The 25,689-nt window shown below is 42.0% G+C and overlaps 1 protein-coding gene across 9 annotated transcripts in view; it reads right to left on the bottom strand.

Annotated features, from left to right (window-relative positions):
* Positions 1-11,239, bottom strand: part of PER2 (period circadian regulator 2) — a 52,523-nt gene extending 41,284 nt beyond the window's left edge. For 2 of the 9 annotated variants that reach the window (XM_068953988.1, XM_068953983.1), the window contains exons 1-4: positions 11,086-11,213; positions 2,881-2,939; positions 1,864-1,917; positions 638-799 (exon numbers count right to left, since the gene is read on the bottom strand). The gene's annotated coding sequence lies outside the window, so the exon portion shown is untranslated. Of the gene's footprint in view, positions 1-637; positions 892-1,863; positions 1,918-2,880; positions 2,940-10,775; positions 10,867-11,085 lie in introns of those variants that run through there. The other 7 variants (XM_068953984.1, XM_068953980.1, XM_068953986.1 and 4 more) reach the window with 6 other exon arrangements.
* Positions 11,240-25,689: the final 14,450 nt, after the last annotated feature.

Below are 25,689 nucleotides of genomic sequence, written 5' to 3' on the forward strand. Positions count from 1 at the left end.
CAGGAAGGCCAAAAAACAGTTTCAGACTTCACTATAGGAAAAATAAGACAAGATGTATAGCCACAATTTTGAGCAAGACTTCTTGAAGAAACAAGTTTCTGAATAGATTCCACTTGTGCAGAATTCCCCATCTCACTACAAGCCACCAAAAATAAGTTTTGTGTGTATGCCAGAATTTGTTCATTATTGTCGATAACTTTATTGACCTAATCTAGAACATCGTAAGTACTTCTACAGAAGCTGCATTTCACAGCGTTAATTTCACAATTTGTTGGTAAGGATTCACACTGCAGTTCAAGAGAACCCTGAACACAGGACTATTCAAAATTGTTGTGTACTTCAGGAGAAAAGGAAAAAAAAAAAAAAAAAGGAAGAAACAGTTGACCTTTCTTAAATTAAAATAAAGAAACAAACCTCCCTGATTCCCAAAAGTTCACCTCCTTTTTTTCTGCCTAAATTCAACACCAGCCTTTCACCCCTCAAAATACTTCAAAAATAGTTCTGAATGAGTATGTATACGACTGAAATTATAGTTTTAAGATAAAATGAACATACAACAGTATATTTTCTGCATAAACTCCACATACAAAAGTGCATCTTTCTAACATGAAACATAACAATTACGTATGTTCCTTACCTGTTTTTTTCTTAGAAAGGCTGATAAAAGTGTATATCAAGCTCCCTCCCAGCTAGCATCAAAAGCTGGAAGTGCCTAGGTCCAGAGTCTCCCACATGCATTTAATTCTTGTCTCATCCTCTTCTACTGGAAATCTTTCATCATTACAGAGTCTGGACACCTCTAAAACTATAAAATATAAAAGAAATACCTGGGCCCCCCAACAGTGTCCTCTTCAAACAGATACCAGAGAGATGCTCACAGTTATGCCATCCCTATGCAGATAAATGTTGGTTAAACATGGAACTGTCATCCAACAGAGGAATCGTAAATACAACTTTACATTTTAAACAGTTTTGGGCTAGAGTAAGGTCTTGCAAAGCTTTAAAATAACAGAACCTTCTGCACTAAGTATGTTAGCACATGTCACTACACGACGAAGTTGCAAAATAAAAATCAGAAGGTCAAAAAGGCAAATTTCTTTGTGTGGCAAATGATTACATCACTTCAAGTAATGCATTTGAATACACATAAGGAATGTTCGGAATAAAAATTTTGGGACAGCATTCAACTCCCAAGCTAACCATTTTGGAAGACAGCCCATGTTAACATGCCTCAATTTAAAAGGCTATGCCTCTACCAGCTGTTAAAAGTACATTTGTGTTGGCCAGACTTAAGGAATAATTTATTCGCAACATTCTATTCCGCATCAGGCTGCAAAAACCAATAAGAGTTTTGCAAGTCTCAGATTATGATACAAATCTGGATACAGGTTAGTTTCTCACATGTTTTGCCTTCATCATAAGTTGATAAGACAGGGTGTAAATGATAAGCTCTGTATCTCTGACCATGAGAAGTGTTAGAAACAGACAAATCTACATCAACAGGGATTTATCTGAAACTAAGTTGTTCAAACCAGTCATTTTATCAGTTAAATCTAATCTACTGGTTCTATTATTTATCAGAGGATACATGCAGGTGACTGACTTAGTCCAAATCCTAAAGAACATAAAGAGTTCTCCTTCCCTCAAGAGGGTCTCCTAATGGAACCTTATATGAGGCCAAAAGAACATCCACGCGTGGCATCTCAATAGGGCTTTTCCACAAAAAGAAGTCTGATTTCATCACTACACAAAGAATACTGAACTTGTGACATTTCTTCTGATACTGAGGTATATCTATTTTAAACATAGAAATAAGACTTCAAATATTAGAAGAGAATGAACAGCCTGCTTTAGGGAACACACCTGTATTACAGGATCCCAGCCAAGTTCACTGTCTGGAAAGAACTGGAGTCAGATCTGCAGCATTAGAAAAAGAACCAACATTGTCAGCTTTAAGAACCTAATCAGTTCAAGCTTTGTAGCTGTAGAAAAACTTTTTAAAAATCTTTTAGACAAATCATTCACTATAGAATTAATCCTCAAAATACTCGCTAACAATTTCACCTTCCTCAGAGTGTTACAGTACTATCCAGAACTGCTGTCCCTCCCTTTCCTGCCTTTGGCCATTACTGTCCCATCACCAGATCATATATAATAAAACCACTTGAGCAAATTTTTGTTGTATCAGAAAGTCTATGAAGTTTTTCCTATATTTTCTTTGCATCTATCTCATATATCCCATCTGAGTCATAACAAGCTTTTTTGCCATCAGCTTCTCACACACCAAATGTGTGACAAACATCCATAAGTCAGTAGCTCTGATGCCACGCGTTCAGCTTCTTTGAACAGATATTAAAGTAGTACTAGTTTGTTAGAAACTAGAACACACAACTGACCAAAAATAAGGTTAGAAGCTATGACATGCTTGCTATGACATGCTTTCTAAATCAAAGCTTAGAAGCATAATATCTTATTTTTTCTCCTGAGCACGCTAGCATCTTTGTTTTCTGGACTCCGGAATTTTCCTTTTCATTAAAATTCCTTAAATTATCTGCAAGAGCAATCAAAAGACCAGAAATTATTAATAGACTACTGCACAGCAAACAATGCAGATGTAACACTGGAATATTGGACGTTACACTAAATCATTTCAATTTCCCAAAAACGAGAGAAGCAAGACCATCTCCATCTGCTTAATGGTTTGTACAACAGGTCTTTCTAAACTCCTGAATATCTTCATATTTTTCAGCATTCCCACAGGTCTACAGCTCAGGAGAAGCATCCAAAGCAGCAAAAACAACAGAAAGTCAATTCACACTAACTGAGAAAGAACTGGCATTATAATCTCTTTCTTGGGGAGAGCGTATGCAGGACACTTACCTTAATGAGTGCACCAATGATCTGTCCAAATCAGGCAGAAAAGTGTCATCAATATGTTCCTGCAAAAAAACAATCCATATAGTTTTATAAGCAAGATTTAAAAGAATCATTTATGAAACAGATTTTCTTTCAGAGTGCGTTTAATAATGAAATGCGAGATGAACCACAGAAGATAGGTAATCCAAGCACGAAGAATAGTTATACGTGAAGACTACAATTCAAAGTGAAAGGTAAGAGTTTATTCCTAACTATTATTCTAACCTAACTTCTCAATTGCTTCCTTGAAAACGCACAGAATAACTTTTTACTGAGTTCTGTTCCCTTTTGTAATTCAAGGCAACCGCCAAAATTCTATCTTTGTCTGTGATCTTGATTTTATTATTAAAACATTGTTTAGACAATACAGATGTCAATACAGCACACTTAAGACTCACCCATGTACTCACTTGAGAGCATCCAAGCTGAAGAATGAGTAAAATATAGCACACAATTTAGCATCATGTATCTGATTTAAAAGATGTGTCTCTCTTTCTACAGATCATCATCTGATGGTCTTAAAACACTTCACTACTGAAATACAAACTCCTAATTAGCCTTAACAGTTGAAAAACCCCTCAGAGAGCTAATTCAAATGAGAGAGAGAGTATGCACATCATCATCAAGACCAGTTTCACGTTCCAAGATATGAGTACACGTTCTTAAAGCAAAGCTGTTCTCAGTTCATTAAGAAGTACGCTGCTTTTACTTGTGTCTATAAAAGAACCCGAATAAAACTTCCTTAGCCATGTCCCAAACAACCAAACGGAACAAAACCCCTCAGTCCTCAAGAGATGGTTCCTAAATGGCCCTAAGTTTTTCTCACCAATCGGTCGTCTTCCTGAAGCACCCAAGCCATCAGGAGAAGCTTGACTTTTACAGCATCCTAATCACCACTGTTATTTCATTTCTTCCTCAGAGCTCCCCTTTTTTCGGGCTTTTTTTTGTTGGTTTTTAAGGTTGCCCATCTTCCTCGTGGGGTACCTAATACCAAAGAGTTAGCCTGAGGTAACAGGAGAAAGTCACCTCATTTTTTACCACAAATAGCATGGTAATAGCACATTGTTGACCTTAGCAAGTTTACCTCATGAAGAGCCAAAGAATCTCCTCTATACTATGTTATTGACCTGGGCCAGCTCCTAATCCATCATTTGCCTTCACATAATTATGTAAGAAGCCAGTCACAAAATTAACCCCCAAAAGTAGTCAGAGCAACCTCTTGGTTATCTTGCAGCACTTGCTCTCTCTTCTGCCATACAACAAGCAAAGCTTATTTTATCCTTTCAGGTAAATAGTCTTGGAGCACCACAAACAGTGCTCATATTTCCACAGCAGATCTGGACTGATCAACCCCCAATAGCAAAGAGAAGACATCTTTCTCAAATTTATATCTTCACCTTGAACAATAGGCCATGACACAGAGCTAAGCTTAATTGCCAACAGATTTAGCATTTTCTGCAGAGAACACAGAAATTTACCCATGACATCAGAAGTTGTTACAGCCTGTGCCCAGAGATCTCATGAAAAAGCTAAAAGCATTCTGTACATCTGCCTCATGCTAATTTCTAGACATCCTTCAAACATGTAACTTTACAATAAAAGACTTCGGTCAAAATGGAAGTCCCATTCTCAAAGATGCCATACCAAACGAACTGCCTATTACTAATTTGGCCCCCACTGCATCACTGATACACCCTACAAAGTGTGCAAACCAGCAAGTATGATATACTTGTCCTACGAGTTGGATATATTAGTACTGACAAATAAAAGCTGAAGTCACATAGGAACCCACTGCAGATACAGTAATTGCTATACCCAGAAGAAAAGGAATTTAAGTCAAAGTAAGTGCTTCATATACTGAAGAACTTTGTGCAATTACAGAAACTAAGTAGGGGAACCAAGAAGGGCCAAGGACAAAAACCATACTAAGATACAAAAGCCGCAAGGAATAAGGGGAACAGGAGGTAAGAGCAACAAAAGAAAGAGGTACTGGACATCCTAACTGCTTCCTCTTGTCCCCCTAAGCTTCAATTAGGCCAAATACAGCCATTACCTAACGGCAGAGTACCTCTATGTGGTTTTAGAAGCACATGATGTTCACAAGACAGGATAGCTTTAGCTTTAATTTTAATAAGCCACAGTTTGAAACAGTTACTTACCTATACAAGGAAACCTCTAGCCACTACATCCATAAGGAGAGGAGGGAAAAAAAAACCCTCAAACAAACAAACAAACAAAGCATTAAGAACTACCACACTACACTCCACAGCAGCTGGAAGCAAAACCCCAACGTTCTTCCCAGTTACTCTGACATACAAACCAATTCCCTTCACATCTTTTCTAGATGAACATTATTACTGCTTGCATAGAACTTCTGCAGCTTGCTGTTGACCCTGCAGAATAACCTTCAACTCTTGCCTAAAAAATGTGCATTCTGTGTGCATTTCAGTCTCCTAATTTAAACAGCATCCTGAGTCTCTATCCCTTCAGCACTTCCAAAAAAGTTGCACTTTCTCAGGAGGGAATGAAAGAAAGGGGAAAAAATAATAAAAAAAACCCACCACGCTCCATGATTACATATCTCAAGGAAGGTAAATTTAGCCTCACTTCTTACTATGCAAGTATGCTAGGCAGCAGTGTTTGAACAGCAGATGAAGTCACGTGCACAGACCTTTCCTTGGCCTTTTAATAGCTTCCACATACACAACACCACCCAACCTCACTTGCGTATGTGGGTAAGTAGGGAGAACACGCTCTTCAGAGCCACTGGGTGTGCAACTTGCATGAAACAGTACATTGCTGCTATTCCTGAGGAACTCTCTCAACACAGAGAGCACCAAGTGAGAAGACTTTGTACTAGACATGTACAAGTCTAACACAGGCATTCAAACACAAAGACCATATCTACACTTGAAGGATGACCTTGTAAGTAACAAACAAAAGCACAGAAGCCTGATCTCTTTATGTTCCAGCATTGCAGGCAGGCAGCCTGTGAGCAGGCTGCCCAAGCGTGCCTGGTGATCTAAGCCACTTACTAGAGTACCAGATCACAGTGCACAGGCTTAGGCATGTGGATTCCCATGTGTTTGGGCACCTTCCTACTACATATAGTTGCTGGTTCATTGTCAGCATGAACAGAACATGCTGCAGAGAGCAGCCTCACAGTCCCTGCACGCCTCTGCAGTCATGTCCAAACCATCTGACCCTCTCTCCTTTTGCTCTTCTCTGCTATGCTGTATTTCACACAAGTGACCTAGAACCACAAAAAAATCTCAGCAACAGATCATAAAATCATTAGAGTCTAAAGTGTGCTTTTAGCTGTCACCTTCTCTTTTCCAGCACCCTTTAAGCATGCATTTCACCCATAGCTAAAAACACCTGTATGTCAAAAGATGGGAGTTATTCTTTACCTACCAACAACTGACAAGCAAGAGGTTTGCTTTACTACCAGAACCACACACAGTAACAATATCCTGCCCTCCCAAAGCGTTGATAAGTTTGAGATAACTGTTGCGAGGCAGCAGAGGGGTCAGGTACCTTCCAATACTGGACAAAACAACATCAGCATTGCTTTTGAGTCCACTTTTTTTTTTTTCTTTTGCATTCAACCTCATCCATACCCAGAAAGTCAAAGCCCTTTAAATTAATAAAACTAACAAAGAATAACAGATATTAATTGACTCATTTGCTTGAGGAGAGAGGTTAATGTAATAACTATTGAAGCAATTTAAAACTTGCAGAATAGAGATATAACTGGATGTGGGAAGCGTGAATCCAACAACAAGAAAACATAGCTAAAAGTCCCTGTAACCCATCATCCTCATAAAGCAATTCTAGGGTATGCAATCAAAACTCTGGACACAAAAATCCATTTTCAGAAACACCTCATTACCTCGTAATTATGATGTGGTAACACAGAGTATAATACAATGTCTACAGCACATTCATGCCAAGTATTACACAACACCTTGCTGAGAACATGATGTTCCCTTTTAACAGAGGCCAACTATAGCAAGCCTTTATAAAACACTACAGCTGATCTAGACTAGTGATAATTTACTTGTTCTGCTGGCTAGTGATAATCTACCCGCTTTTCTACAACACCACACCACCTATACCTTGTCCCACAAAACCTTGCTTCTGTGGCCATACTTAAAGAGGTTAAAAAAAGCTTTTCTGCAGTAAAACAACTTTTAATAGTGTAAAGGTGTTAAAGAAATAAGGGTGTGGCAAGAACGCAGGAAAAATAAAACTGGTTTAATTACCAGTCTGTATCAGTCTGGGACTAAATCAAACACTTCCCGGTCATAATAAAGTCCAAGGTGGAAGAAAAACTCAGAACTTTGCTTCCAAGCAGTTTCCCCATTTCACTATATTCTCATACCTTGACTAAACCCCATCAAAATCTCAACTTACTCAAAAAAAAGTGTGATTCTTCCCAGCGGAAATTTATTACTATAATGTATTGTTCGGGGACAGGATCAAATAAGCTTATGTAACAACCTCAGCTTATCCAATATTTTAGTCTCCATTACTGAAAAGACATGCTGAAAACAAAGGTATCATGCTAAGAGTTACCATAATATGTTCTGTCTTCATACTTCTCTGAAAACACAAAGGGGAGAAAAGTAAGCTCTAAAAATAAAGTAGACCACTTAAATTTTCACAGACAGCATTCATGTGTTAAAACAAATATAAAAAGTCTATAACAAGTGCTAGTAATTGACAAAAAAAAAAAAACCCACACAGCAAAACCACGTAGTCTTTAGTTCATAAGTGAAACTCAAAAACCCGCTGAATCCAAAGAAAGTATAGAAAAACTGAAATCCTGCTTCCAAGCCTCAACATCTCGTACCTATGGATTAGGTCAAGTTAAACTACACTTTACTTCTCCGCAGCGCAAGATAGGCCGTGTTCTTTCTCAACGTTAAGTCGTGGAAGTGATCAAGTAAAAATGGAATTTATTTCAAGTTCAACGGAAAAGCAGGTTTAAAAAACAAAACAAAAATGAAATAAACAAGCAAAAAAACCCCTCACATTAAGTGACCACGTGATTGAATATTAAGCATACTGTCAAAGGAGCAAACGTCAAGTTAAGAAGCAAAGCAATGCATCACATTAATGACCCATCTAGCCCAGTATTCTGCCTTCAGGAACGGGGAAAGGAGATGCAATATAGGGAAAGGAGCCTGGCCAGTTGCTACACTCTATTCCCCTTATATTCCCCCAGCAGCCACAGTTGTTACATTAGAGATGTTATGGGGTTCATCCCTGCCTACTCCCTTTAGTGCCCGTTTACTGTAGTCCATAAACTTGTCTATTCTCTTTTCGAACCTGCTGGTATCATCTGGCTCCATACACTCCTGTGACAATAAGCTCTAGCAGTTCACCACCTGCTGTGTGAAGTAGTACTTCCTTCTATCCATTTCATGCAGTACTTAGTTAAACTGAGCGCCCTTAGTTCTAATACTGCTGAATTGGGTGAACGACAGTTTTTGCAACTCAGCTTAAAAACTGCCTTTGTGACTTTTGTAAATCTCAGTCACGTACATCCTCAGCCGTCTCCTCTCAAAATACCTTTTCAATTTCTTCTCGCATGGCTTCAACCGTTGATCATTTTAGTTGCCCTTCTCTAACTTCCCTATGGTCAGATCCAAAGCATTCTCCCTTCTACCTTGAAGTAGACACTTGCATGAAATAGTCAAAAAAAAAAAAAAAAAAAAAAGAGACAGAAACATGACTTTTTTTTTCTTTCACTCTGGGCCAAAGGCTCCATCTTTTGCATTATCTCTTTCTAGGAGGATAAACTGCCTCCCTCAGTCCAGCAACAGTCAAGAACAAGAACCCCACACCTCAGGACAGTGTCATAACCACCAGGCTAACAGCAAACCTTGGATGAATGGAGGACACTGTCCAGTTCTCCAGTAAAATGTCCTCACTGCGCAGAAATAGTACCAGTTTCTGCAAGAACAGGCAAAAAAAGATCACAAGAGCATGCAAACACACACAAACAGAAGCAAGATGGAAGTTGATGTCACAGAGCAATAATGTGGGCCCTTCTCCCTGACCTGAGTCAAATTCTGGGCCCTACTCTTTGTATTCAAGAGCCACTCCATAAAGTGTACAAACAGCACTATGCCCAAGGCATAGTGGACACGGATCACAGACGCATACAGACACTGAGGCACCCTAGAAGATGACAGAAGATGAGTTTCATCAAAGTCAATGCCCAAAAGCCATCTAATACAAAATAGTATCGGTTTCTGGACTAGGGCGACAGGATCAAATCCTCGGTTGCCATGAGTCTGAGGTGCTTCAGTTTTATCATCACCACTACATATTCCAAACTAACTATTTGCATTTAAGTAGATATGCCTCACTGCTACCTTAGCGGTTCCTTTTGGATATTACTTTGGCAACAAGCAAAAGCCAGCTCCAAAAGGTATCTGTAGTTTTGAGAAATGTTAACTAACTTCTGTCATCCATAAACAATCTCTGTGCTTAAAACAATACTGGCAATTTGAAACAGCTTCTCACTGTACTAAAGCAGTTTCTGGTACTACTCTTGACTTGACCAGACAACTTTACTGCCAGAGTCATTACAAGATTTCCACCATTTCCCCATTATTCATAAATATTTTTAAATGGTAGATATTCAGCAAGTCAGATGTACAAGATCGCAAACCTCAGAGTCTTATAAAAAAGAAAAAAAAAGGCAGGCATCTCATAGCCTTAAAAAAACCAACACATTTCTTCAAAATCCATCCTATGCGCTGTATCAGACAAGTTATTGGGAATCACAGGAATACAGTTTCAAAGGCCTTCAGTTTCCAAGTACCAAAGACCTCATAATGACCTCTTTGGGGGGCTTTTTAAGCTCTTGGGGCAAGAAGAATAATGATGCACCCCATCCTAACCCATCACAAAGTCAGTTGAGTAGCGTCAGCTTGACAGTTATCATACAGCTCATCTGTTTGCATGAAACTGTACTTACATAAACTGTTTTGCAATCATGCATGTAATAGCATGCAACTAATGTCAACAGTAGCAAACCACACGGTCTCAAGGAACAAAGTCTGCTTGCAGGTATTATAGGGAACATTTGGAGGAAAAAAAAAAAAAAAAAGCCAACCACATACACACGGTACCAGTTGCTTATTCCATACGTTTCAAGAGCACACTCCGTTTCTGCTACTGCCGTATAGCTCCTCAGGTAGGGGGGGAAAAAATAAACAAAAGACCACCGAGGCAACTGCACAGGGCGCTGCTTCGTCGAGAGGCAAGCGACGGAGTGCCGAGGGGCGGCGAACGCCCACCGGGCCGAGCCTGTCCCGGCTCCCACCCCACGCTCCGCGCGCGCCGGCGACGCCACAGCGGAGCCCGGTGGGGGCCGGTCCCGGGCGGGCGGCGCCGCCGCCGGCCGGGGGGGGGGAAAGGGGGGAGGAGAGGGCGGGACACCGCCTCCGGGCACCCCCGCCCGCCCGCAGGGGGCGGCGTCCCGGCCGCCCCTCGCGCCCGCCGCCTGAGGGGATCGTCCGGGGAGGTGGGGGGGGGGGTCACGGCCACCCCCTCCCCTCGGCCCGCGAGCCCCGAGGAGAGCGGCAGGCGGGGACCCACCGCGCCGCGCCGCCCCGCTCCCGCCGGGAGCCCCCGGCCCGGCCCGGCCCGTCTCCCCGGGCAACCGGAGAACCGCGGGGACTTACGTAACGCCAGCCCGGCGGGAGGGGGAGGGGAGGCGAGCCCCCGTCCCCGTCCTCACGCCGACGCCCCCTCCCCTCCTCCCCGCCGCCACCGCCGCGGGACCCCCCTCCCCCGGCCCGCCGGCCCCGGCCGGGGCGCGGCGAGGGAGCCCGACTCACCGAGCGCCCCGCGTCCACCCGGCCCGGCGCAGCCCGGCACCGACTTCATACAGGCTGAAACGTGACTGAGGCCGGAGAGCCCGCCCCGCCCGGCCGGCTATTGGCCGTCGCCGCGTGACGGCACCCGGGGAAGGGGGCGGGGGCGGCGCGCCAGCCTCGCTGATTGGCCGCGCCGGACGCCGCTCATTTTACATAAGCCTCACGTGTGACACCATGTTTCCACCGGCAGCCGCGATCGTCTGGCCCAGCCAGCCCGCCCGCCCCTCCCCCCGCCCCGGATGCGTCCCCGCCGCCGCCGCGGAGCGCTCACCGCCGCTACCACCGCCGGGCGCCTCGCCGCCTCCTGCCGCTCCGCTCCGCTCCGCCCGCGCGCTGCTCAACGGCCGCCGGACCGCGCGGCTGCCGCCCGCCGAGCAGGGCACAGGTTACATCACGCCTGGGGGGAGGAGGCGCCGCCCCGCCCCTCGCAGCCGCCCGTGACGTCAGCGCGCGGCCCCGCGCCGCGCACGGACCGTTGGCCGCCGGCCGCGCGCGCGAGCTCGGCTCCGTCACCAACGGCCGCGCTCGGGGCGGGGCGGGGCGCGTTGCCGGGGAGCGCCGTACACAGTCCCCAAACAGCGGCCGGCTGCCGCCGCGGGCGCCCCCGGCCCCGCCGGCAGAGAGCCGGAAGCAGCGTTGCGGAGCGGCCTGGCGGGCGGCAGCCGGAGCCTTCAGCGAGGCCGGGCCGGCGGGAGGCGCTGGGCTCTCGCTTACATAAGCGAGGAGCGGCCGGGGTCCGGTTTCCCGGCTGGGCCGCCTCACGCCCTGCGGTTTCGAAACCGAGCCGGCGGAAGCCTTGCCCGGTCACCAGGCAAAGCGCGGCGCCTCTCGCCAGGGCCGTCGGCTCAGCGTCGGTTGGAGCGGCCACAGAAATCGTTAGGGTAGAAGTTGTTGTGGGCCGTTAACAGGTGGGCCCTGCTCGTTTGTGGAGAGCGAGGCCCTGACGGCCTGCTCGCCGGGTGGTTGGCTAGCTCCCATTCCACAGCCGATGTTTATATTTAGTCCAGAAAATTAAGTCTTTTTGCCTTCGGTTCGGACCAGACACGCAGAATATTGGCGTTTTCAGTCTTACTAGGAGAAGAAGAAGAAGAAAGTTGATTTCTTATGACATTCGTCACGCTATTTTTTTTTTCTTTGCGCAGGCCCCTATGCCATCCTAAGCGGTAGTGACAGAGAACGCGAGACTTGTATTGCCGCAGTTCAACAGCGAGCTTACCTGCTGTTGAATAGTTCACTGGCACTGTTCTAGGCCCCATGTCTTCCCAGGCTGAGTGGAGCAATCAGTAGCTGAGAAATCAATGATAATTTAGCCATCTCCTAAACCTCCTTTGTCCTCATAGTCATACTATGAAAGGTGCAGAGGGCACGCCAAAGGTCTGTCAGTCTCTCTGTGAATACTGCAATCTGGTGCAACAGCATTTTTACACTCACTTGGCACGCGTGCGATTACTCCATAAGATGTAAGACAGCAGAGAGCCATCAGGGCCTCCACTGTTTATCTGCAAAATGAGGTTAATGCTGCTTCCCTCCCTCACTGTGGCGTTAGGGCTAAGTCCATTAGGTACATAGATATTTAAGTGACGGCTGTTACAGAAACAGCCTATGAGTAAGATACTGTTGCAGTATTTATCTCCTGGAGAGGGGAGGGAGTGGGGGAGGCGGAAGCATTAGGACCAGTTCCTGCAACTGGATTTGTTGCAATGCACAAGTCAGCTTAGCAGGATCCCATTTTTAGTTTACGCTCCTCTGAAGAGTCTAATTTAGAGACTAATCCTAATTAGATATTCTCTGTGTAGTGTGGTGAACTTACTGCTGTTGCAGCACTGTACGTCCAAAACTACTTCCATCTTGTGTGTTAAGTCCTCGTGGTTTGGAGGAACGTAGAATGACGTTCTTTGGGTTCCATGGGACTGAAAAGATGAATGTTTTTTGCCTCATAGGCCAGAAATACTTAATTTTGTGTGCTAAGGGCATACCTCTAACCACAGGTTCAGCTTCACAAGGCGCTTCAACTGAGGTGAAAGTTTGAACCCACCCTCGTCAGAAGGCACAAACGAGGAGCTGGAAGCAACTCTCGCACTGCACCACAGCTCTGTGAGTCCGCCGAACAAACATTCATCACTGTAGCGGAGCGTGCTAGTTCTAGCAGGTAAACAGTAATCACCATCACCAGAAAAAGCTAGTGTCTTTTTCATACCCTAGTAATTCCCACATTACGTGAGTCCCCTTTATATTAACAGGATATTAACAAAAGTATTTTGGTCAAGCTATATACTTACAGGGAATCATTTTCAAGTTCTATTCCTGCCACTTCTTATTGTTTGCAGCTTTTTTTATTGAGTTATATTAATAACTGGAGAAAACACTGATACTCAAAATATGATTGTGCATCTTTAACCTGTTCAGTCAAAATTTTTGTGTTGTGCCAGTTTTCTAGAAGTTGCAATCATATAAAAATACAAGTTATTCCAAACAATACCAGTATAACATAACAAGTCAGCGACATGACCTCTAGTGCAGTGAATCTACTGCATTGTGTCTACTGACACAATGATTCTTCTGCTAAGAAACAACGCAAAAGAAAGTGATTGCAAAATAGAGCAGGACAAAGTTAGTAGAGAAGCAGTTTGTTTTGGTTTTAAGGCTTGCTCTTTCTAGTGTAGCTATACGTAGCTATATGTAGTGTATCTAGTAGCTATAACAAGGGTTTTACTAGCAGGGTGAATAACATTTTGTGTGCGCACAGACACAATGGAGTATTACAAAATGCATTAAAATGTTTGTGGATTCCTTTCCAGCTTTATTTATTCTTTTGTATCCAGTTGTATCTCTTGGAGCATGTTGAAATAGTTCAGATATAAGGCATGTCCTTTTTATGCATCCATTTATATATCCCTTTCCTACATCCATTTCACCATGTAACATACCACATCTCACACTAACATCTACCCAAAGCAGCTTTTCTTTGAGGAGATGTGGCATTGTCCTTTACTGTATGCTGCTTTAAATTCTACCTGGGGCCACATGTGGTTTCACAAGGCAAATGTCTGCTTGTGTGAAACAGCATGGAAGACAGTGAGCCTTCCTAAGCAGGGTCCATGCATAAGCAGGTAGGTTTGGGCCTTGCCATTTTCTTTACCTGCACAACTGCATTGCCCAAGTTGCACAACTTTAATATCTACTTTTGCAAATGCTACTGAATCGCTTCCTTATCTTGCCTTTTTTCAGTAAAGTAACTTTCTGATATTCCAAAAGATGAATTGGTACAACTAGGCTTTTTTTTTTTTTTTAACTCTAAAGATTTTACTTTAAAAAAAAATCATTTAAAGAGCTCTTTTTGTGACACTCTAGTACTTCCCAATATTATCAGAATTTTCTTTCCCCCTCCCCGCCCCCCCTCCCCCAAAATGCTGGGGCTTTTTGCACCATAGTTAAATTTAGAATTTTTGCTTAATAAAAGCATTTCAATCCACTTGGATAAGTGGCAACATATTGAAAGTATCAGCATTATTTTTTGACAAAAATATAATAAAGTCCTTCAACGTCAAAAGAAAGAATTTGAGACTTTTTGAAAACTATCTAAGGATTGTTTGCTTACGTTTGGTTACCACTTAGGGAAATAGGACTCATCTATTCGAGTAACTATATTTCCTTATCCATTTGACCACTTGCAGCCATTACCCATAATGAATTATATCACAGCATTGATGGAACTCTATACTGTTGGAAAAAAAAAAAAAAATCAATATTTTGCAGCTGGAGCCCACCTCTAATTCTTCATTTCCTAAGCCTGGCTAATTACTCACCATTTACAGTTGATGCTGATATTCATTGATTGTTGCAGAGATCCGGAAAGGCTTCTTTTGCTAATGAACAAAAGGCATCACTGTTACTGTCTATAAAGCTAAAGGATGAGGGAAGAAAGAAAATACTTTCCTCATTACCAGTGAAGCTATGGATAGTTTTTTTTCTAAAAGCATTGTAAAGTGTAGGAATAAAGTATAACAAGCAGAAAAAGAGTAATATCTATACAGTCTTGGAAACTCTTTAATTGGAAGATAAAGTAACATAAGCATGATAAAGACCTCGAACTTGAGCAGCAAGTTTCTGAGACGTGCTAGTCCTTTGCAAAGGCAAGGGTAGTTGGCCCTGGCCAGAAGACCTTTCCTAGTGAGTTCTGGGAAATGTAGTTTTTCATTATGCCCTCATTTTTAATAGTTTTCTAGTTATTTTTATTAGATTCATCTTCTATTGACAACTTCAGTGTAATTTCAGTTTCAGGTGTCTTAAAAAAAATTGGCAAAGGGAAGAGCACTGAGTTGTTCTGTTTTAGACTGACTGGAATGATACAAATGGAAGGGATGTATATCATCAGTGTAACTATATGTGCTGATCCCCAAGTCTCGTACATGAATTCAGTAGCGGAATACAGCTCTCGGCACTCCAGGTCCAGGATCCTGCTGTTTAGTGTGTACTAATAAAGCGTTGTCTGCAGTGAGCCTCATAGAAGGCTGAAGAAAGCAAGGTATCTACCTTGCTACTGAAATTGAATCCACACTGCTAAAAAAAGGTATCTAAGCTTCTTGTACAACTTTTTGCAAGCATTAGTTTGTGCTTTCAAAGTCTATCTAAAGTGATCAAAGACACTACATCCACCAAGTGGAATAACTCTGCCACCTCCACTAGGTTAAAACTAGAGATTATGCAACTGTGCTGTCAGCCAGACTGGGGAACTCATTTGACTGAAAACATCCCACGAAAGAAAAGGGAGTAGGGGAAGACGTTTTCAGTTGGATCCTCTCACAGCTTCATGAGCACTAAAGCCAAAACAAAACAGCATGGAAGGGCCCAGTTTGGTTTGGGTCAAGGGCCAGGACCTATTGATGTCAGCCTACACTACACAGCACTGTAGATTTTGGCACTTTAAATGAAATTTGTGGCAGCTAATACACATCATTAGACTTGCATAAGATAGCTAGTAGGAAATGCTGAACAGAGAAGTGCATCCTCATTCCTGCCTCCTCTGCTGTATTTATACACCCTCTTCTACACCGAAAGTGTGTCTACATCAGATTAGGGTTCGCAATTCAAAACCGTCCAGAGTGAGATGCCAAACACTGAGCTTTCACAAGGCTTCTGAGCTGATCTAACATTTCACCTCCATCAAAGGGGACAGCGCTACTCTCCACCCCTTCCTGGCCATCACCACCTTCTTGCTACCATCTGCTCACGGTTCTATGGTCTTGACACTTCCTTTTGCTCACTCTGTTACTCATTTAGTTGTTCTGTGAGCCAGTTCAGTTTGTTAATCTGGCAGAAACCTTTCTGAGTTAGTTTCCTGCCTGTTAAGCAACTGAATCTGATCCTTGCCAAGCAGATACACCCGAGAATCCACACGGGGACATGGATGGAGACATTTCCCCACCTTTTGATACCTGAGGTAAACTACTTTCTGGATTAAATATGGCCCCACGTAGTAGATCTTGAGTTGCCTGGACTCCTCCAAGCACAGCTGAGCTGCAGAGCCTACAACCTGCTGCTGGGCCTGTAACACAGTCTATCCTATCCCTTGGCTCCCCATAACCACCAGCTCCCATCAAACTCTTGGTACTGGTTTCAGGTACGCGGAGTTTACTGACTTCTAGTGTGGTTGTGCTCTCCTTTTGAAATCACCTGCATTATATCATCTTGTTATCAGTGCCTTTCAAAAATGGAGTGTGGGACAAACCGTCCTTTTAAAAGTAGAGTAAGAGTGGAGAGACAAGATCTGGGTGTAGGCTTCTGCTCTGAAGAATTATGCAATTTATATTAAATAGTCATTAGATAAAATATTGAACTAATTCATGGCACAGGATTGGAACTTGGCGCTCTCTTGTTCCCGAGTAAGCTCCCAATCATAGTGCCATGGACTCATGCCACTGCTCTTGTCTACCAGGAATCTAGAGGTAGGAGTCTTCCTTAATTTGTTTTCATTTTAAGAAATAGATTCCATATTTATAAGAAATTGGATGCTAAGTAAGAGAGCAGCTAGAATCTGTTTCAACACAACTACGGCTCTCCTTATCACAGTCATAGACATAATTCAAGCCAGACAATCAGGCATTCCTTCTTCTAAGAATACTAATTATAGATCAGTGATTTATACTTGGTGAGAAGAGAGGAGCCAAATTTTAAAGAGCTTATTTCTGTATAATGCTGAAGTGTCTCTTAATTAAAAACACTTAATTTTCAGATTGAGTTTCTCATTACTGTTCTGCCTAAATTAGTTTTCCAGTGTTAGCTCAAACATGAGACATTCTGAACTGAATGTTGCTGCTGTTGAAGTTAGTGGAAGTTTGGTACTGTTTTCAGGAGAATGCAGATACTGACTGGCTGAGTTTGCTTCTTAAACAGAAGCCTGATACGCCTGGCCACGCTATTGGAAAATGAAGTAAGGCTTTTATAAAGCCTTTCAGGCATTGCAGAAGTCACTTTCAAACTAGGCCAATTTAAGATACTTCAGTAAATACAGTTTCACAGATTGCATCTCTAAATAACGTTAGACATTTCTAATAAGCCACAAATTAAAAGAAAAACAAAGAACATGTCACTTTGAACCCTGCTATTGAGCCACAGCACTGAGGACAGAAGAACTGATCTAAATTCTGCTAGGCTAACTCCCTTTGATTTCAGCAGGTTTGGGATCTTGCTCCAAAGAAGAACTGAAACATGAAGAGGGCACAAATATTTCACATTGTGCCAGTTATCTAACGCTTAGTTGGTGTGAGCTTAACTACAACCTTTTCTTCAGTGCAGTTCTAGTGAGACTTTTCTCATCTGCTTGGTTGCCTAATTTCTTGGAAATTATATAGATGTAGTGTCTTTGGGACTTCTTCCTCTTTGTCACATTTATAGACACTGGCCAATAAATTCAGAATTCCTAGGTGAATGGGGACAGGCAAGCAGGCAGATAGACACGCCGACAGTGATCACATGAACCTTATTTACATAGGAAAACGCTAAACTATAATATTCGCTGTCATTTTGAGACACATTCTATTCACCTATACTATGATATTCTGTTAGCAGTAACAGAGCTTCAGAATTCAATGCTTCTGTTGTATAACTAAATAATAAAAGAAATTAAACAAGCAGTTTAATTCAATAAAAGAAAAAAACCCTCCTTCCTTAAAGGAGAAAGGTTAAAGGGTATAAAAGGGAAGCAGGGATTAGTAATCCTAAGTAACATTAGCCAATTGTTGCTCATTAGCGGACAGGCTGCTATCATACTAAACCAGTGTGCTACAGGAATGCTAAGGAGATATATTTGGGAAGAAGAGGGATAGTCAGAGCAAAACAAAAAGGTTGAAGAAAATCATACCTTGCCAAAAAGTAGAGCCATGACATATGCTTCCTGTAGGCAGTTATAAAAATGCTTCAGAGTTTCTTTTTTTCTAGTAGATCTGAAAAACATTTCCAGCAGCCTTTCAAGCCTTTTAGTGATCTGGACAATTTACAAGGAGTAGTTTGTGTCCCAGCCGTGCCTTTTCAGAGTACATTATTAACTAGCTATTGTTGCTAATAATGCTGGTAGCTTTTGCTGGCTTTATTTAACACTGAAGAAGGCAGGGCTCAGTTATGGAGGCTGATGACTCTCATGTAGTAATAGTATTCTTATTTTTTTTTAAATGAATATGATGCAGGAAAAAACAGTACCTTGCCCAAGTCTCAGAGTAAATCTGCATTATTTAACAGTAGCCTATGAAGGCATATTTAAACCAGCTTTCAAACACTGAAATCAACCCAGGCAGCTGCAGAGCTCAGCGTGGCTGCAAAGCCCACACAAGACGCTCAGTCAGCACTCAGGCACTTAGCCCACTCTGCTAGCACTACCCTGGGAGAGTTTCTCCAGCTGGCTAGCACCAGGCTGGTTTGGGGCGGCACCTCTGCTGCAGTCCTTGCAGCTGGTCTCATCCTGAGCAGTGGTGCCTAGGAGATTTGCTGAACTGTGTCTCCTCTAACTGGTGTAACTACTGGAAAGATGATAATTTCCTTGTGCAGAACAACTTTCTCTAGCACACATTACCTAATTCAGGTTAAAAAGAGCAATAAAAGCAGCATGTATTTTGACTAAACTTAACAGCTTGGATTTAAACACTCGTCTACTTCAGCTGCTAACCAAAATTAATAGCTAAATTTTGTCTTCTCCGCAATTCCAACCTGAATTAATCCAAGGTATGCGTACATCTTGCAGTATGGAAGGCAAATTTCAGTTTCAGCAGGACTATTTTCTTTTCTTTTCTTTTTTTTTTTAAGTGAATGGTATATAATAAGTTAGCTAATGTGGCATTTAAGCAACTTTACTAAAACTTAAAATGGAATAACTTTTAAAACTAAGGCATCAGTTTGTCCTTACCTCCAAATCAAGGAATTTATAAGCCACAAGCAGACCAATTTAAGCCTTTCATTGCCTTTACATCTAGAAGCAAGAAGATGGGTATGAATGCCAGCAGAATTTGAGGTGTTTTAGCCTAGTTAGCGAGGATAAGCATTCTACTCTTCAAGGCACTTCAGAAAGCACACCAAGGAAGGGAGAGTTTTTAAAATGACAGGTTTTATACTTCACTGGAGCCTAACAGCCAATGAATCAATGTTTGTTGTTGACTCTGTCTACTGAAACAGCTTCTCCTCTTTTGAAACTTTAAAATGCAAGCAACGTGCATTGTGTCAACATCTAAAAATCTTTCACTCATTTAAAACTTGATCATTAGAGCCTGAACTCAGGTCCCTCAGAACTACAGATGAGTGCTCAGGACCAGAGACGTGGCACTCCACATTGTGTTATGAGGCCATTACAAGTGACCATGCCTCAAATCTTAAGATGGAGTATCCTGTACTTACACTGAATTGATGTGAATGTCAGTTACAGAAACCAAGTTTATATAAAGAAACTTTCTCCAGCCATGTGGTGGACTTACAGTACAACAAATTGTATGGAGTGACTATAAATGTAATACTCAAAAACTAAGCTATGCCCATCTAGACAGTCATTACTGGTAAAGTGACTACACTTCACTGTTTCTAGCTTAGGATGTCACTGCAAGTTAATTATATAGGATCAGCCCACAACAATAAAATCAGAACAATAGGAGGAGACTTAATAGGAGGACAAGGGTATTGCACATTCAGAAAACTATGCTATTTGCATCCTGTAACTGGGCTGAACCTGGGATGAACCTTTAATTCCACTTATGTAACTGTATTTTGTTGTTGGCATCAGTGGATTTTATGATACCAAGATCTATATCACAAGTAATGTTCAGATGTTCAAAATTTACTCTAATTTATTATAATTTCTGTCACATACTTCCTCTGAAAGAGGTTTACCAAAGTGGATATTGATATACCACAAGCTGGAGAAGCAAAGGCATAGTACTCAGTTCTTAGCTTCTTCTTAATCCCAGCTCTGAATAAAAACTGAGGGTGGAAGCTGCACATTCTTGAATGTGAAGACATCGATGGCTTCGTCAACCTAGACCCAAATATCCTTATTTGCAGAATGCTGTTATCATCTTGACACAGTTATCAACAAAGATAGCAATCACTCCTCAACCCTTTTGTAGTTGTAAAGCTTTTTGATTTAAATCCATGTAATAGATCTGTTCATTCATTTATTACTATCAGTATTGTTAATGTCTGCTAGTAGAGCTGATTACATTGTGGGGAAGTCTCAAAGGAGACACAGGCATGGAGGGATAGTTGGTTGTATTTTTGTGTTGAACGTGCTCCAGCAGCAGGGTAGGTGGCATGTGAGAACACTGTGCAGATTTGTCTGAAGAACTCTTCCCCCTCTTCCCCCCCCCCCCTTCAGTTCTAGTTTACTGACTGTGGTGAAACCACTTATTAAAAGGGAAGGTAGGGAATGTTCTTAAACCAGTCGTGTTTGTTCTATGACTGTCAGACTACATCCCTAACTGGTTCAGTAGCTCTATTCAAACAGTGAGGTCATATCCATGCAGCACATGACACAGGGAGTCTTTGTACAGACGGCTACAGGCAACATGCTTCATATCAGCTCCTGCCATTAAAGACGTCCGTGAAAGGATCAATATGTACTTTTCCACATTGGTGTGGCATTTTCTAATTCTTGCATCAGAGAGTACGAGAAATACCCAAAACACATCAGAAACTCAGAGTTTTTCCTTCTAAGACAAAGGTGCAGTTATATACAATACCTTTTTTTAAAACAAGTGTTTAAAGAGTTTATTGAGGACAGGTGGGACAATGTAATCAAAGTCACATGGAAAACAGCTAAAATGAGAGAACGCTAGCATGTAGGAGGCAGCCCTGAAAGCACCAGGAGAACGCAAAGCCCTTGACGGCTCAGTCAAAGCATGCCACCACTGTGGCACTGAACTCTTCAATTTCTTTTTTCCATAGAGAAAGTGGGGCACAAGAGATAAATGAAGTTACCTGAGAAGTAATAGCCTAGACAAGAGGGAGAACAATATTTAAATCAGCACTGTGAAACAAAACCAGCTGCTGCAGGATACAGCAGAGAGGGAGAATGACACAATGCCAAAGACATTGAGAAAAATGTCGTAAGTCTGAGAATGCCTGAGGAATTTGAAGCCTGGGCTGAAGTGACTGATGGACTAAAAAAGGATCTGAAAGACTGTTAAAAATCAATCTACTGATTGCAATAGAATGGTTAACGCAAGGGGCAGGAAACACAGTTTAATCCTGTACAGGCAAACTGTGACTCAATTTGTTTTGAGTTTGAAGTTGTTAGGTCTGTGTTCGCATGCTTTGTGAAATAAATTCATTAGAGAAGAAGCGATGATATGACAGTTTCCCCAGACGTTACAGAGACTCCTGTTTGCAGCAGCTGAGCTGTTATGAAATTCTCCCAGTCACGCACCAGGAGGTGGTCACAGCCCAGCTGCTCACCTGATGCCTCTCAAACTAAGCCCATGTCTCATTTCTCCTGGGCCACTACAATTACCAGACAGCTGACCTGCTGTTCAGTTAAAACCTGTGGAGGGTTTTTTTTTTTTTTTTAAATAGGAAAACAAAGTGCAAAAGGATGACCTGCTTTCTGGTACTGCAAACGCTTACTTTTTTTGCCAGCACATGAAGAAGGGGGAGAGTGGTCCAACAAACGGCCACTAGAAACTCCCTTAACCTCTGTTATGGTCTGCAAAGAGAAAACAATCAGGAAGTGAAATTGCTAGTTTGGGTGGATTGAGATTTGATGCCTCCTTCGTGTTTGGGTCAAATAGAAGCAAATGGGTTATGTGTGGAAGGGCTCGCTCTTAATAATAATGTACCTTTTCACATCTCTTTCTGAGGTAGGCATGGTATATGATGTGTTGTATACATCAAAGCTGAAAAGGAGTTCACACTCCACTTGGTGAATTATTAATGATCTGACTGCCAAATGACCACTTTGTAGTAAAATTGAAGACATAGGGATGTCAATAAGACAGTGGTGTCTTACTGGCATCAGAAGACACGTCCCTGTCATACAGAACAGCTGATAAGTCTACATACAGGCAAGGGCAGCTAATAATGGGCATGGCACCACAAAAATGCAGCCATGCTGTTTGTACAGAGCCACCTTGGCTTTCTTAATCCATAGGGCTTTTACTTCTAGGTTTAGCTGCAGAAGAATACGTAGGCTGGATCTTCAGTCAGCTGATAGACAGGCCTTCAGGATACTGCTTTTGCCTACAGCTCCCTAGCAATGCCCTTTTGTCATCCACAGCCCAGACTTTAGATTTTACCTTCAGTGAAGCAGTTGCTTAATGCTACTTGAGCATGATCCTGAAGGACTGTGACTGCTCCCCCCCGCGCTTTTTTTTTTTTTTTTTTTTGTAGGATTGAAATTTAACATTTAGGGTCTGGAAGAGAAAGGCTATTACTGTCTTTTGTCCACCTAGCTGCCAACCCTAGTCATCTCAAAATAGCATTTTTAACTGGCCTTTGTGTTTAAAGGGACCAGAGCTGTTCAGAGAGTAGTCAAGAAATGCTCAAGCTGGTGAGTACGTTAAGGAAGAGTTTTGCTTTTTGTATATTAACAACTCTTTAAATACTCAAGCTTTTAAGACTTTTGAGTGAAGCAAAAGATTCTGAAGTGAAAATATTGGTTGATTGCCTGCCCTGGACAGGTCACCCAGCTAGCAACTGGACAGGCATAGGAGGAATCAATAGGATTTTTTTTTTGGTGTTAGAGGTAGGAAAAGTTTGTGTTAAATTCCTTCTTGAGGATACTGCTTACTGTTGTTGCACCAATGAAAAATTTTTGGTTCTGCACATGTAAGAGAAAGATTAAATAAAGCAATGGGTATAATGGTCAGTTTGAGGATAGTTAGGATGGCTGCCATGGAGATGAGGGTGTAGGTGTGAGAAATATTATTGTGGTATTAGGGTGTTTCAGGTTTCTTTAATAGAGGCAAGCAAATATTTGTGCCCATCACTTGACAGGGATCATGGTGGATTTTTGGTTTTCTCCTCTATAGCTTTCTTGAGTCATTGGGTAGTTTAACAAACCCTGAGTTAATGCAGGGTTATACAATGCTAGCAGTGCCCTTCATCTGTCCAGCTCTTTTCTTTCTGTGCACTGTAGTTATGGCTTACAGTCTTTTACTACAGCCCTGCACTGTACGGTATTGGGAAGCCCCTTCAGGCTCCTGGTAAAGCTAGATTATGGAACACGTGTTCTCTAGGCTAATCCAGAGAATATGTAAATAACATAGTGCCATACTGTGTATCTTCTAGTAATGAGAACAATCTGCCAATTAAGAGATAAGTCTTAGAAATTTAATTCTCTCATCCACTGACTACATTCAATGGAATAAAGCTGCAGTATGGCCAACAGAAGGTGGAAAAGCCAGGTTCATCTGCCTTTGCAAAGCAGTTCAGCTGACAGATGTTAAATTTATAATTAGACTATTCAGATGCTAAAGGAGAACGAAAGGGTGTCATTTCTGCAGAATCATTCTAAGAGCTGCCTTAAAACAGGAACTCAGTGCATTTGGTACCATGAAATTCCCATGGTAAAATATATTTAATGTGTACCACATTTTTAATAACTGCTGGTGATAAAAGCTTTTGACGATAGCTACCCAAACCACAGGTGGTGTTATAAAGTTATGTTCCTTTAGATTTGGGAGAGCTGGGAAAGCAAGAAGAGATGGTTTGGTTTTACAGCAGTCATCACTACTGCCCAGCTCTCTCTGCTATAGCGCTCTAGTGGTCTCAAGATTCCCTGCTTTTCATCTCAGATTAAAGTATTGACCATTTTTTTGTCACATTAAACATTTTTTGGAAATCTTAGATCTGTCAGGAGCACTTAGAAGCATCTTGTTCATTCACTTACCTCCACGTACTTCAGCTCATAAAGCAAGGTGTAGAGACAATCGCTCCCAGGGCTGTTTTGTCTTTGAATTAACTTCTGTTGACTTTCCAGAGCATCTGTTGAGTCCCAGAGTTCTTCACCCCTAATAACTTAACAGTCCTTCCTTTTTCTTCTCCCCGAGCTTCCAGGAATCACGAAAAATCTGCTATCTTAACAGCTGCAAAATACATTTTTACGTATAATCTTACCAATTCTGTTATCTTCACCTAAATCTCTCCTTTACATTATATGTAATTTCATTTTCACTTGGCTTTAACATTTGCTAGAGTTCTTTGTAAGCTAGAAAATAGGAAATTGGGATATTTTCTTTCAACGTAACTGAGCCAACTATCCAACTCAACTAAGAGTACTAATGGATTATTACCCCATGGCGCTCTCTTGGTTGTTGGAATTAACATAAGCCTCATTATTGCTTTTACTCCCCACCTTCTTCAGTCTCACATTCTTGTGCACCAATCAACCTAATCCACCCTCTCAGTGTCCTTTTTTACTATTTCATGTAAACTCGAATAGGCACTGTAAGAAAGAAATCAATGCTTGCTCTTGCCCAGCTCCTCCTTATGGACCCATAATGGCCCCTATTCATTACCAGGTATGCTACAGTTATCAAGGAAAAAAAAAGTTATGGTTTTTAATAATAGAATGCTGTCATATCAGAAGACATCTTGGTACTACCTAGTTTTGGTGTGCTCAGCAGGGTAGGGGAAGAAGATACCATGGCCTTTACATGCACTGAGTTGATTTGCAGGGAAATTAGAAGAGCTGTTGAATGAGAATGATGCTCCATATGGCATGAAGGTGCTGAGCTATCCAGGAGCAACTGTGATGCTTATAGATTTTAAAATGCAGGTGCAGTCATTAGGAGGAGGAGACACAGCTCCCAACTCTTGCCCCTTCAAAGAGCTTAATTACTCATTAGGAATAATGATGGCATCAGTTATTGTGCCCCATTAAGCCTTCATGCCAGTAATTTAGAGTGGCCAGCATCAGCTGTTTTGAGTTAAGGCAGAAGATGACCCTGCAAGAGGCTCTGTAGTCCCCTCACAAGAATCCTTCTTTCTTTGCTTAAAAAATAATGGCCAGTCTACTCAGAAGTCCAGCAAATTCCTCAGCTAACAATATTCTGTGGCAATGAGTTCCCTGAGTCAACTGTGCCCTATTAAAGAAGCCATTTCACCACTGATACAGCTAAGAATAAAGTCTAATACAGTAAATGCATTCTCATGTCTGCTCCCCTTCACAATTCTTTAATGGTTGTACCCCTGTTTCAACCACTTCCTTTCCCCCCCTTTTGCATACAGAGTTCCTTATCATGTATATAACAGTTTTCTTCCTCTCAGGTTGAATCTATAGAAACTCAGGGTGAATTAGGAAATCTGACTTTCAAGAAGTCTTTAGTTCTTAACACAGAGAGGAAATTAAAGCTGAAACTGTGCCTAACTGTTCTTAAGCAGTGTTTACTGGGAACAGAAACAT

The sequence above is a fragment of the Struthio camelus genome, chromosome 9 (assembly GCF_040807025.1).
Source record: "Struthio camelus isolate bStrCam1 chromosome 9, bStrCam1.hap1, whole genome shotgun sequence".
Classification (NCBI taxonomy): Eukaryota; Metazoa; Chordata; class Aves; order Struthioniformes; family Struthionidae; genus Struthio; species Struthio camelus.